Below are 11,783 nucleotides of genomic sequence, written 5' to 3'. Positions count from 1 at the left end.
CTTCTGTCCAAACCAGGCCTCCAGCCAGTGCCCAACCCCCCCAATCAGGCCAAAGACCCCGGCCCCAATCCCAATGGCCACTGCTTCCTCCCGCCCCACTAGAGCTGCACCCGCCCTGATGCCTACTCCGATACCCGCACCCACCAGTGCCAGAACCCCGCCCCCCCCCCCCCCCCCGCCCAATGTACAGGCCCAACCACTCGGCCTTCTTCACTTTAAAGCGCTGTTCATATCGCGGCAGGAACTCCGCCATCTGCTTGTCCAGCTCCTTCTTCAGCTCCTCCAAGGCCGCCTGTTTCTGGGGGTCCTCGCCCCGCAGCTCCCCCCCGGCAGCGCTCCAGCAGCTCCTGGCGTTTCCCCTCCAGGCGTCGCTGCATCTCCAGGGGCTTCACCCTCAGGCAGCTGCTCGTGCTCTGGTGGTCACAGTCCTGCCGGGATGGGGGAGTGATCAGCCATTAGGGACGAGCATTAGCGTTACCCAGCCACAGGGGGCGCCGCCTCCTCACACACCCGCAGCCCCCTCACTCCCGATCCGCAGCCCCCTGCTACCTCAGCCTTGCCTCCCCCCAGGGATGCTGGTGCCCCTCACTCCCAATCCGCAGCCCCTCTGCACTCACCAGCTCCTGCACAAATTGCTCATATTCCCTCCTAGTGGCTTCTACTGCTCTCCTGTTTAACTCCTGTCTCATCACTGCAAATGCCTCAGCCATCTGTGTGGGGAGAGGGAACGGGGTTGGGGGTGCGGATGGGATGGGCCCATCTCTGAACTGAGAGCCCCCCCACAGTCACCACCTTCCCCACATTCGTACAGGACCTGCTCCTCGCTATCACCTCCGAACTGGTCCCCAACCCCCCACATTTCAATAGAGCCAGACGGCAGCACCTCAACCCCACAGCCATGACCACGTTGCTGCCACCCCAGTGGAGGGGCTGGTTCTCTGGCAGGGCTTCCTTCAGGTCCCCTTATCTCTTGGGTGCTAGGAGTTCTCGATCAGGACATTTGGTGGAGCTGTTGTGGTGCTCCCTTCTGGGCTAGTGTGATTGGCCAATGTCAGGAGGACCCGGGGTTGGGGTCAATAGAACCAGCCCCCACCCCAAATCCAGGCTGGAAAGAGAGAGGCGGAGGGAGGGGTGACCTGGTACCTTCATGGGTGAGGAGAAGTCGTAGCGTTGGGTCTTCCAATATTGGGAGACGCCCTGCAAGGAATAACGCCCGGGGGAACTGGGATCAGGGACAGTGCAGGAGGGGGTGGGGACTGGGGGAGCAGAGCAGGGGGTGGGAGGGGAGAAGATGAGGGTCTCTTACCATCTGGCGTCCCTGCCCTGCTCCTGGTGAACTGAGTGCCAGGGTGGGGCAATAGGTAGCACCGGGTGCCGCTCACCCTCAGGGCTTCCAACACCAGGGGCTGCTCAGCAGAGACCTCCAGGTCCTGCGGGAGTCAAAGCAACATTTGTGGCTGTCAGCAGGGAATCAGACCCGCTGTGGAAACGTTCAGCTCCGCCCCAAAGTTTGCTGTTTCCATGAACACGCGTGGTATCTGATCATTACCTGTGTGATTTCTCCAAGATACTCCTGCCCCGCGTCCGCGCCGTAGGCTCCAGAGAGCTGCCAATCTCGCACCAACAGGTCCAGGCGCTGCAACAGAGAGCACAGGAGAAGGGTCACACTGGGGCTGGGGGCACAGAGAGGAGACCAGAGCTGGAGGCTGTTGTCTAACCCAGCCACGGACACTGAGACCCTGGGCATGACGTGGGCGTGGAGGGAGAACAATGGACTGGCTGTTTCTTTGGGGTTTGTCCAGCATCTGGCACAATGGGGTCTGGGTCTAGGACGGGGGCTCTGAGGTGCTCTGGCAATAGAGACAGTAAATAGGAATAGTAAGAATCAGGTGGGATAACAGGACTGGTGGGGGGTGGAACAAGCATTATATCCTCATATGGGGGGTGATGGGAAACAAGGACCCACCTGGATTGGGGCCAGATTGCAGGTCCCTCTAACCTCCTTCGCAACCTGAATGAACATCTGAGATGCAGAAAGAGAGAGAGAGAGAGAGAGGGCAACATTTTTCCATCTTGAACAAACCATCCCCGCACATGTGACCAATCAAGATTGGGAATGCAAAATAAATGAGTGAAATAAATGCCACTGAAACTAAAGGGATCCCAGACAACATTCAGTGGAAACTGATCATTGAAGAGAGAAAAATTGACAAAATGAAGAGAGAAAACATAATTTCAAACAACAATAACTCAACACCAGTAATCAAAGATATAAAAGCAATAACTGAATTCAGAAAACCCAATAGTTGGTTCTAGAAAAGCAGTCACAGAAGACACAGAAAGCCAAAAATCAAACTCATCAAGCCAACAATTGGAGACCAAAAAGAAATAATGAAAAGAAGAAAACTAGTCATTGGAATCAGAAAACCAGTGATTGAAACCAAAAAGCATTGAAATAAATCACACAATCACTTAACAAAATCAACACACTAATAATTAATGCCAGAAAACCAATGGTCAAAAATAGAAAACCAGCATTTATCAAAGTCAGAAAAACAGTAATCAAAGCAAGTTATCGGGAATTAACGTCTGAAAGCCAACAATAAAAAATAAGTATTTGAAATAAGAAAACTAGTAGTCAAAGAGTCAAAACCAGCAATGCAAGTCAGAAAACCAGATATCAAAGTCAAAATACTGTACCCCAAAGTGAAAGACAGAAAACCAGTAATCAATATCAGAAAAGCAATAACTGAATGCAGAAGTCCAATCAACAAAGCCAGAAAAGTAGTAATGAAAATCAGAAAACCAATAGCCAAAACAGAAAACCAATAATTGAAGTATGAAAACCAGATCAAGGTCACAAAACCAAGTCAAAGTTAGAAAATGAATAGTCAAAGACAGAAACCAATAGTATAAAGAAGCAATAAGTGAACAGCAGAAATGAAAAAAAAGTTTAAACACTCCAAATATATAAAGAAAAATTAAAAGCCGGTAATCAGTAGAGAGACACTAATAAATGAAGCTCTGTAAACAAACACTGAAATCTTGTAACCAATAAACAAAAAGCAGAAAACCAATAATGAACCGCTCCCCTCAAACCAGTGAGATCAAAATCTGACAATCAAAGAATGAAACCCAATAAATGAAATGGGAGTGATGATAACTAAAGCCACAAAACTGACAAGCATGGACCAAAACACAATGAACGAGAACTGAAAACCAAAGGCTGAAAATCATAGATTGAAACCTGAGAAACAATGAGTGGCACCCAAAAACGTGCAGAGAGAAACCCAAGAAATGCTAACATTTGGCTGTTCTTTGAAAGTGGAAATTGGCATGAAAACATTCTGATTTTGTCAGCTTTCCATTTTTCAACAAAACTTTTATTTTCCATCTCCTCACATGGTCACTATGAAATCAACTGACAACTAATGGTGGGTACGAAATAACAAACAGCTAATAGCCAGTAGTGACTCACAAATAATCAATAACTGGCAGCTATTAATGAATATAAAATAACCAATTATACAAGTTAGTTAATTGGCTAAGTGAAGTAAAAGGCCTAAAAGACAACCGGATGACATTTCTCTTTGTCTGTCTGTATCGTGATCACTTTTTGAGACCACATCTGATCAATTCCCAAATTTCAGGGGACACGCTGGGCAACAGTTGAAAGAACACTACTGACTTGGGGGCGGGGGAAATTGGAAAACGGGAAAGCCCAATTTCCATTTAGATCTGGTGAGTAGCATCAGCAGCCAATGAGGCAATCACTCTGGGGAAGGAAGGTAGCAGGGACTTCTGGGTGCTGAGCAGGGAGAATGGGGGGCACATAGACCCCTGGCACAGGGGGAGGGGGAATGAAGCACACACAGAGGTGGGGCTGGGGGATGGGACATAGGTTTAGGGTTAGGGCTGGTTGGGAAGATTCCAATGGAACATTTTCCCCATCACAAACCCTTAACTAACGCAGAGCGATGCAGGGTGCCCAGGGCTGGCTCCTGCCCACCCAGACTCAGTGTCTGGGTGCAGGGCATGTGCAGGTGGCTCCTGCCCCATATGGGGCACAGGCAGAGAGCAGGGCTGGGTGCCACAGGTATATTGGAGCACCAGCCCAAGAAGGCCGAGGTACGGTTGGGCGGGCATTTCCCTTAACTCTGCTGGCCCTGGCTTGGCTGAGCACGACATTCTGGCAGGGCACATTCTGTGAGAAATGCTGATTTCTGGGGGCACCTGTATCTGGGCTACCACTTGCTCCATGGTGGCACGGTGCCAGGGCCACCGAGAGAGGGTTCAGGCCCCCCAGCAAGGGCGGACCGGCTAAACAGGGCCGACGAGAGGGGGGGGAAGCTGGGCTCCAGACCCCCTTCCGGACCGCTGGGCCCCGGGCCCCCTTTCGGACCGCCAGGTCCCGGTAATTTGTACCGGTTCCCCCTCATTGTCAGCCCTGGTTCCACCCACCTCAGCTCTGGGTCACCAAAGCTACCACAAGGCTACCTGACCCTCCCGGAAACCTGAGTCTGCAGGCGCATTTCAGATCACTTACGGGAGTGAACCGGGACACAAAAGTCTCTTCTCCACCAGCACACCAGCAGGTCTAGCACTCAGCAGTGAGAACCAGAGCTAATCGGTTAATGACAAATAGCCACCAGGTAATGATAAAGAACTAGAAATATGACAGTCACTAATATTTGATTAATTACTGCTCACGTATTACTGTTCAGACTCATTGCTCAAATCCCAGCCTGGGGCAAGATCTCTGGGACTTTCTAAACATCAATAATAGCCTCTAGACTGCCCCCCTCCAATCCCTACATCACCCAGGGTCTTGGGTCCCCCCAGCAGAGACCTGGCTGGCAGGTCCGTGTCAGTAGAGCTGTGTGTATCCTTTGCCCTACCCGCCTCCAAATAATCTGCCTCCGTCTGCTTAAATGTACTGGAAATGTTAAAGATCTGGAAAATAATAATAAGAAAAGGTGAGCCCCCCTGCCAACCCCACACCTCACCCCACCGCAGCACAGCCCCCCTGCTGGCCCCCTCACCCCGCTCCCCACAGCACGGCACCCCTGCAGAGCCCTCAGTCCCGTCCCCCGCAGCACGGCTCCCCCACCCAGTAGGAGCTGAGCAATATGCCCAACACGGAGAGCTTGATGCTGGTCTCCATGCGGCGCTGCAGGTCCAGGGAGCCTGTAGGGAACTACAGGGCTGGGACCTTATCCCCATCTGCCCATTTCTTTCCCCCCTCCTCCAGCCCCTCCCGTCCCCCTGCCCCTGCACAGGACTTTACCCCTTCCAGACTCCCCCATTCCCCTCCCCCCCCCACTACTCCAGTCCCCTGCTCCCCTTAGAATCTTCCCCCCACACCACTCTCTTTCCCCTCCCCTACTGCCCCATCCCCCATTCCCCTGCCTGCTTCCCTGCCCCACTCACCCTCCTCCCCTGGGCTTGGACCCAGAGGGGCTGGTCCCAAATCCACACGCCCCTCGTCACGGTCGCTGTCCCATTGCGACACCCAACCCCCCGCAGGGCCTCATCCTCTCAGCCCATCCATGACGCATCCACAGCCTCCTGTAGGGGGTGACCAGGGCAAGGTCAGAAGGGAACGGGGATTGGGTCTGGCATTCTCAGGGGGCAGGGTGGTGGGACACTGGGGGAGGAGGTGGAGTTCTAAGGGTCTGGGGGTGGGGTTACAGCTGGAGGATGGGACCAGTGGTACATGGGGAGGGGCCATGACTGAAGGGTGGGGCCTGTGGTGCAGGGGGAGGGGCCACGACCAGAGGGTGGGGCCTTTGGTGCACGGGGAGGGGCCATGGCTACAGGGTGGGGCCTCAGTTGCTCTGCCCTGGGCCTGGTACAGCGGGAGGGCCCTGCCTGGGGAGAGGGGACCTTTGCTGTAAGGGGCATGGCCAGTCGTGGAGGGGGAGGGGGCCCTTGCCGAGGTGGGTGGGGTTTGTGTTGCAAGGGGCAGGGCCCTGGCTGGGGTGGGTGGGGTCTCTGGTTCAGGCGATGGGGCTATAGCTGGGGCTCCTGTCCCCACCCACCGGGCTCTGGAGCCGGCGCAGCAGGCAGTTCATCAGGAAGGATTTTCCCCGGCACTGCTCCCCAATGATGGACACCAGGCAGACGGGGGCGTCCCCCACCCCACCCTGCTCCAGGCAGAGGCTCAGGACCTTCTCGTACAGGATCAGGCTGCCTTTGTCATCCAGACGAACCAGCTGCACCGGGCGCCCCGGCTCTGGCTGAGCCCCCGGCCCCTGCTGCAGGGACAGAGCAGGGTAGAGCTCGGACCCCATCCCAGAGCCAGCCAGTTCCTGCTTCTGGATGAGAGCCCCGTGCCCCATTCCCATCCCCTGAACCAACTAGTCCCTGCCCCTCAGATCAGATCCTCTTGAGCCATTTCCACCCCCCGTGAGCCATCCAGTCCCCTGCCCTCCAAATCAGAGGTTGCGCCCCCTAGAGAGGAAAGGCCCTGTGTCCCATTCCCCACCCCCTGATCCAGCCAGTCCCCGCCCTGCGCCCCTTTCCCCTGATTCAGCCTGTCCGGTCTCACCAGCTCCATCTCTTCCCGCAGGGGCTCTGTGATTTTCTTCACCAGAGCTCTCAGCCGCGTGTCTGGGGTCATCCTGTCCCTGGAGCAGGGAGTCCGGCACTCGGGACACTGGTAGCCCTGGGCCGAGACCCCGCACCAGTGAGCCACGGGGCAGCCCTGGCAGAAGTTGTGGCTGCACTCGATGGAGACAGGGTCGTCCAAGACATCCAGGCAGATGGAGCAGCTGACGTTCTCCCTGAGTTGATCCATCTCTCTAGACCCGCTGAGTGGGGGGAACCTACTGGGTCAGGACCTGGCACCCGGAGCAGTAGGGCTCTGCTGCAGAACGGCTGATCTCTAGCCCAGGTGTGCCCCTGCCTGGCAGCAGGAGTCTGGGGAGGAGCGAGAGAACATGGGAATATTTCTGTGAACAAGCTGTGTGACTCAGTTTACCTGCCCACTTTGTGTCCCTGTCCACCGGGCAGCACCAGAGAGAGTAGACGGATTCCAAGAAGTCATGGCGGAGATTGGTAGATTCCCAGGCCAGGAGGGACCAAGGCTGAGCTCCTGGATAACAGACCAGACTACTGCCCCCAGTTAATTCCTGTTTGAACGAGAGCAGATCTCTTAGAAACACATCCCACCTCGAGGGAGAATCCACCGCACTCCTTGGTACATTGTTCCCATGGTTAATTCCCCTCCCTGGTAAACACGGATATCTTCTTTCCAGGCTGAATGTGTCCAGCTTCAACTTCCAGCCATGTGGTCACGTTAGAGCTTTCTCTGCTAGCCTGAAGAGCCCATTATTAAATATTTGATCCCCGTGTAGGTGCTTCTAGACTGGAGTCAAGTCACCCCGGGAGGTGGGAGCTTCTCTTTGCAAAGCTAAACAGCTTGAGCTCCTGGGGTCTATCACTCCAGGCCACGTTTTGTAATCCTTTAAGCATTCGCTTGGCCCCACTCTGCCCCCTCTCCAATATATTCACATCCTTCTTGGACTGCTCCGGAACTGGACACAGGACCCCAGCAGCGGTCGCACCAGCGCAAAATCCAGAGGTAAACTGACCTCTCTGTTCCTACGCGCGATTCCCCTGTTTGGGCATCCTTAGCGCCTTTGGCCACACTGTCACACGGGGGCTCACGTCCAGCTGATTATCCCCCATGGCCCCCTACACTCTGTCAGCATCTCTGCGTCCCTGGAGAGACACCCACCCCTCCACCCCCCACCGGGCTGGGAGCATGGCCGACGCTCTTTGGCTGTATCACAGCACGTGTTGTTGGCTTGTGCCCAGCCTACCCTAGCGCTGGGGCTGTTGCTGACACTGGACTTTTCTCTGCTGTCTACGGCCTGGCAGACACCATGTGCCACGGGTTAATCACTGGCAGTGCCACGCCCGGCAGAGGCACAAGCCTCTGAGAGGAGTTTGATCTCAGTCAGACTCGCTGCCGAGGGCAGCTGGGGAGACACAGGGGCTCCTGGAGCCCGAGTCCGGGAGGCACCGAGCTCGGCCTTAGGAAAGGCCACGCTCAGGGCCTAACAAGGAAATAGCTTCCTTCCCATCATACAGTGAGCTGGGTGCTGACTGGCCGAGCTTTCCTCCAGCTGGCGTGAGAGCAAATTCACCCTCTCACCCCCACAGAGCCCTGGGCATTGGGTGGGGGAAACTGAGGCACAGAAAAGGGAAAGAACATGCCCTGGCCCAACCCCACTCCCCTAACGCTGGGCTCTGGTCCTGGAGCACCAAAGTCTCCTCTTTTTCTGCTGGAGACTCCCCAGTTTCCCACCCTGGGATCCCTCCCAGCCATCGATGGGCTCCAAAGGGGACCGGCTCTATCTGTCCTACCATCAGTGATGTCTCCTGAGCAAGCACCAGGGCCAGCCCAATTCGTTTTTTCATCCTAAGTGGACACCCCCTCCCACCCCCGTCAAGATAGAAGATGGGAATTTTGTTTCCCTCCCTCTTTGGATGAAATCTATCAGGATTTCATCCACCAAAAAGTTGCCAGATTCACAGGGCAGTTGGGGTTTTCCTGCAATCCCCAGCTGCTGGAGGCATGGGATTGCTGCGCTGTGATAAGGCAAAGCAGTGCGCATCACAGGCACAAACTAACCCACGGAAAGAGCCAGCCCCCTAAAAAAGAGGGGTTCTATATATTTGCTTGCTGGTCTTTGGAGCCCCTTTTCCAGCTGCTCCCTCCAGTGGCAAGGGCTGGAAAAGCGGCTCCAAAGACCGGCAAGCAAATATATAGAACCCCTCGTTTTTGTGTGTGTGTGTGTGTGTGGGGGGGTGAACATCTGAGGGGCCGGCTCTCCTTCCATAGATTAGCTTGTGCCTGTAAATGTCCCGATCGCGGCTAACGCAAGACAAGCCACTGTTCTGGGGGATTCCAAAGGCCCAAGGGTTTGCCCGGGTTTTAGCTGGTTGAACTGGTCAGAGTTTGACAGTGTTTCAAATCACGCCATGAGCCAGACCCAGCGTTGGGGGTAGATTAGCCGCTGTCTGAGCCTATCTTTCTGCTGGACAGAGGGCAAGGTCCGAACTGACCCTGTCCCACACCCCCACCCCCAGCTGCTGGGAATTTCCGCTCCACAGAGAGCCAGGACTTATCATGTGACTTGGCAATGCCCTAGCACAGTTAGGGAGGGTGAAACATGGGGAACAAGCAGGGACGATCCTGCCCCATGGGTGGGGAATAGACTGCGGGGGACAATCCTGCAACCTGGGGGAATAGAGCACAGGGGACGATCCTGCCCCTTGGTGCGGGAGGGGGGAGGGGGATAGAGTGGGGGGGACAATCCTGCTCCTTGTGGGGGGATGGGCTAGATTGGGGCAAACACCCTCCACACGCCCTCCGCCTCTTGCTCTTAGCCGGCCAAATCTCCGCTTCTCTCTGTGCAGGCAAAATTTTGTCTGAGAAACAAAACCGTAACTCCGTGTGTCTTATTCTTCCAGCAGCCCAGCTGGTGGGAATTTGAAGGTGGGTGGGGCGGCCCTGCTCTCACATTGTAGTGCGAGGGGGTGGGAGGCAGAGTGGGAGGGGAGCACAGAGAGGCCCGGAGAGATGGGGCCAGGCTGGAAAAGCAAGTGACAGAGACTGGAGGGTGCAGAGAATCTTCATTCCCCAGATCCCCCCACGGGCTCTTTGGAGCAGCAGGGTCTGGAAGTGCACGTGCTTTAAAAGGCACTGAAAGTGCCAGGAACTGTGATCAACTTGGGGGGCCGGACAGCTTGGCCAGAGATACACCCCCCTAGTGAATTTCTGGATGTGACCACTGCCTCTCCGTCCAGAAATGACATCCCAACTGCCTCTTCTCAGAAATGAGGCATTTCTTAGAACTGAAAACAAAAACCCTTAGCAAATATTGAACTCTTTCCACCGCTGGGTAATGGTCACCTGGGGCTGAGATGCAGTCACCTCTGGGGTGGAACAGCTGAGGAAAAGCAGCACAGCAACACTACATGGGGATGGCTCGCCCAGCGCTGAGATGCAGCTGTCTCTGGGGTGGCTTCTTCAGATAACGTGATCTTATGAATGGGTCCTTTTGTCTTTGGAACTCACTGCCACATGAGCCCTGCTACGTATCCTGGAGCTCTTTGCTGAGGCTTTTTACTGCTTTTTACTCCTGTTTGATGGTCTCCTGTCTGGTATTTCCCAGGTTTTGGTTCTTTAGATTAAGGGTGAACCACTCAGTAAGACTTAGGCTAGGTCTACACTACCCGCCTGAATCGGCGGGTAGAAATCGACCTCTCGGGGATCGATTTATCGTGTCCCGACGGGACGCGACAATCGATCCCCGAATCGGCGCTCTTACTCCACCAGCGGAGGTGGTAGTAAGCGCCGCCGACGGAAAGCCGCAGAAGTCGATTTTGCCGCCGTCCTCACAACGGGGTAAGTCGGCTGCGATACGTCGAATTCAGCTACGCTATTCACGTAGCTGAATTTGCGTATCTTAAATCGACTCCCCCCTGTAGTCTAGATGTACCCTCATAGACATTAAGGTCAGAAGGTCATCTAGTCTGACCTCCTGTACATTGAAGGCCACAGAACCTCACCACCCACTGCTGTAATAGAGCCCGAACCTCTGGCTGAGTTACTGAAGTCCTCCAGTCGTGGTTTAAGGACTTCAAGTTACAGAGAATCCACCATTGACACTAGTTTAAACCTGCAAGTGACCTGTGCCGCGTGCTGCAGAGGAAGGCGACCCCTCCCCTCAGGTCTCTGCCAATCTGACCTGGGGGAAATTCCTTCCTAGTCCCAAATATGGCGATCAGTTAGACCCTGAGCTTGTGGGGGAGACCCAGCAGCCAGACACTTGAGAAAGAATTCTCTATAGTAACTCAGAGCCCTCCCCATCTAGTGTTCCATCACCACCTGTTGCAGATTTTTGCTGCTAGCAGTTACAGATCGGCTACATGCCATGGTAGGCAGTCTCGTCATACCATCCCCTCCAGAAACTTATCAAGCTCAGTCTTGAAGCCAGTTAGGTTTTTTGCCCTCATTTCTCCTCTTAGAAGGCTGTTCCAGAACAAACTAACTTCTGCCTGAGTCTGTAGTGGGCCTCACACAACAGCTATCAGAGGGGGGGCGAGCTGGCCTCAGTCCATCTCAATGTGGTGCTAACTCTGAACCCTACCAATGGCAAGCCACTTCTCAACACCCCACATCTTCACTTTGGATCTCAGGCTGGGAGGCAGGAAGGCAGTGATCAGACAATGAAAAGTTACACAGCCAGCTGTGAATGCTGTTGGGTTTTCTCAGAGTGCATCACGGCCGTGACACCCTCCACTCTGCATTGGGTTTGTTTCCTGTCTGACGCGGGTGGAAATCGAAAGAAACATGGGAATGGCTCTTTCTGGGAAAGAAAAGATTTAGCAGATTTTATCCACTGTCTAGGCATGCAGCCAGCATGAAGCCCCTCAAAAAGCACTGAGTTGCAGCTGATGCTGGGGTGGGACAGGTGGGTAACAGCTGCAGAGTCGCACTGAAGTTCTCAGTGGGGACCTTGCTGTCACCAAAGGCTGTTCCAGGGGAGCATCTCCTTTGGGCTTTTACTGCCATTGGCCATGATACACTGACACTCTGGAACCCTGTATCCCTCAGTAGCACACAGTATTCACCACTGTGATATGATTATGAGATGTTTTGTATTATGCATGCCTTGTGAGGTGGTATGTAAAATGTCTGGATCTGTTGAACATTAATAACCTGTTGGATGGGATGTGCTGTCATTGTATGGGAAGTTATGCTCTCT

The 11,783-nt window shown here is 54.4% G+C and overlaps 1 long non-coding RNA gene across 1 annotated transcript; it reads right to left on the bottom strand.

Moving 5' to 3' along the window:
• Nucleotides 1-1,306: 1,306 nt before the first annotated feature.
• LOC135973569 (uncharacterized) lies at nt 1,307-3,180 on the bottom strand. Its single transcript, XR_010590475.1, has 3 exons — nt 1,967-3,180; nt 1,550-1,636; nt 1,307-1,430 (listed from the first exon to the last, which is right to left on the bottom strand). It is a non-coding gene; the product is annotated as an uncharacterized LOC135973569 (long non-coding RNA).
• Between the last annotated feature and the right edge of the window lie 8,603 nt (nt 3,181-11,783).

The sequence above is a fragment of the Chrysemys picta genome, chromosome 9, assembly GCF_011386835.1.
Source record: "Chrysemys picta bellii isolate R12L10 chromosome 9, ASM1138683v2, whole genome shotgun sequence".
NCBI lineage: Eukaryota > Metazoa > Chordata > Testudines > Emydidae > Chrysemys > Chrysemys picta.
This window is presented reverse-complemented; position numbering and strand designations above follow the sequence as displayed.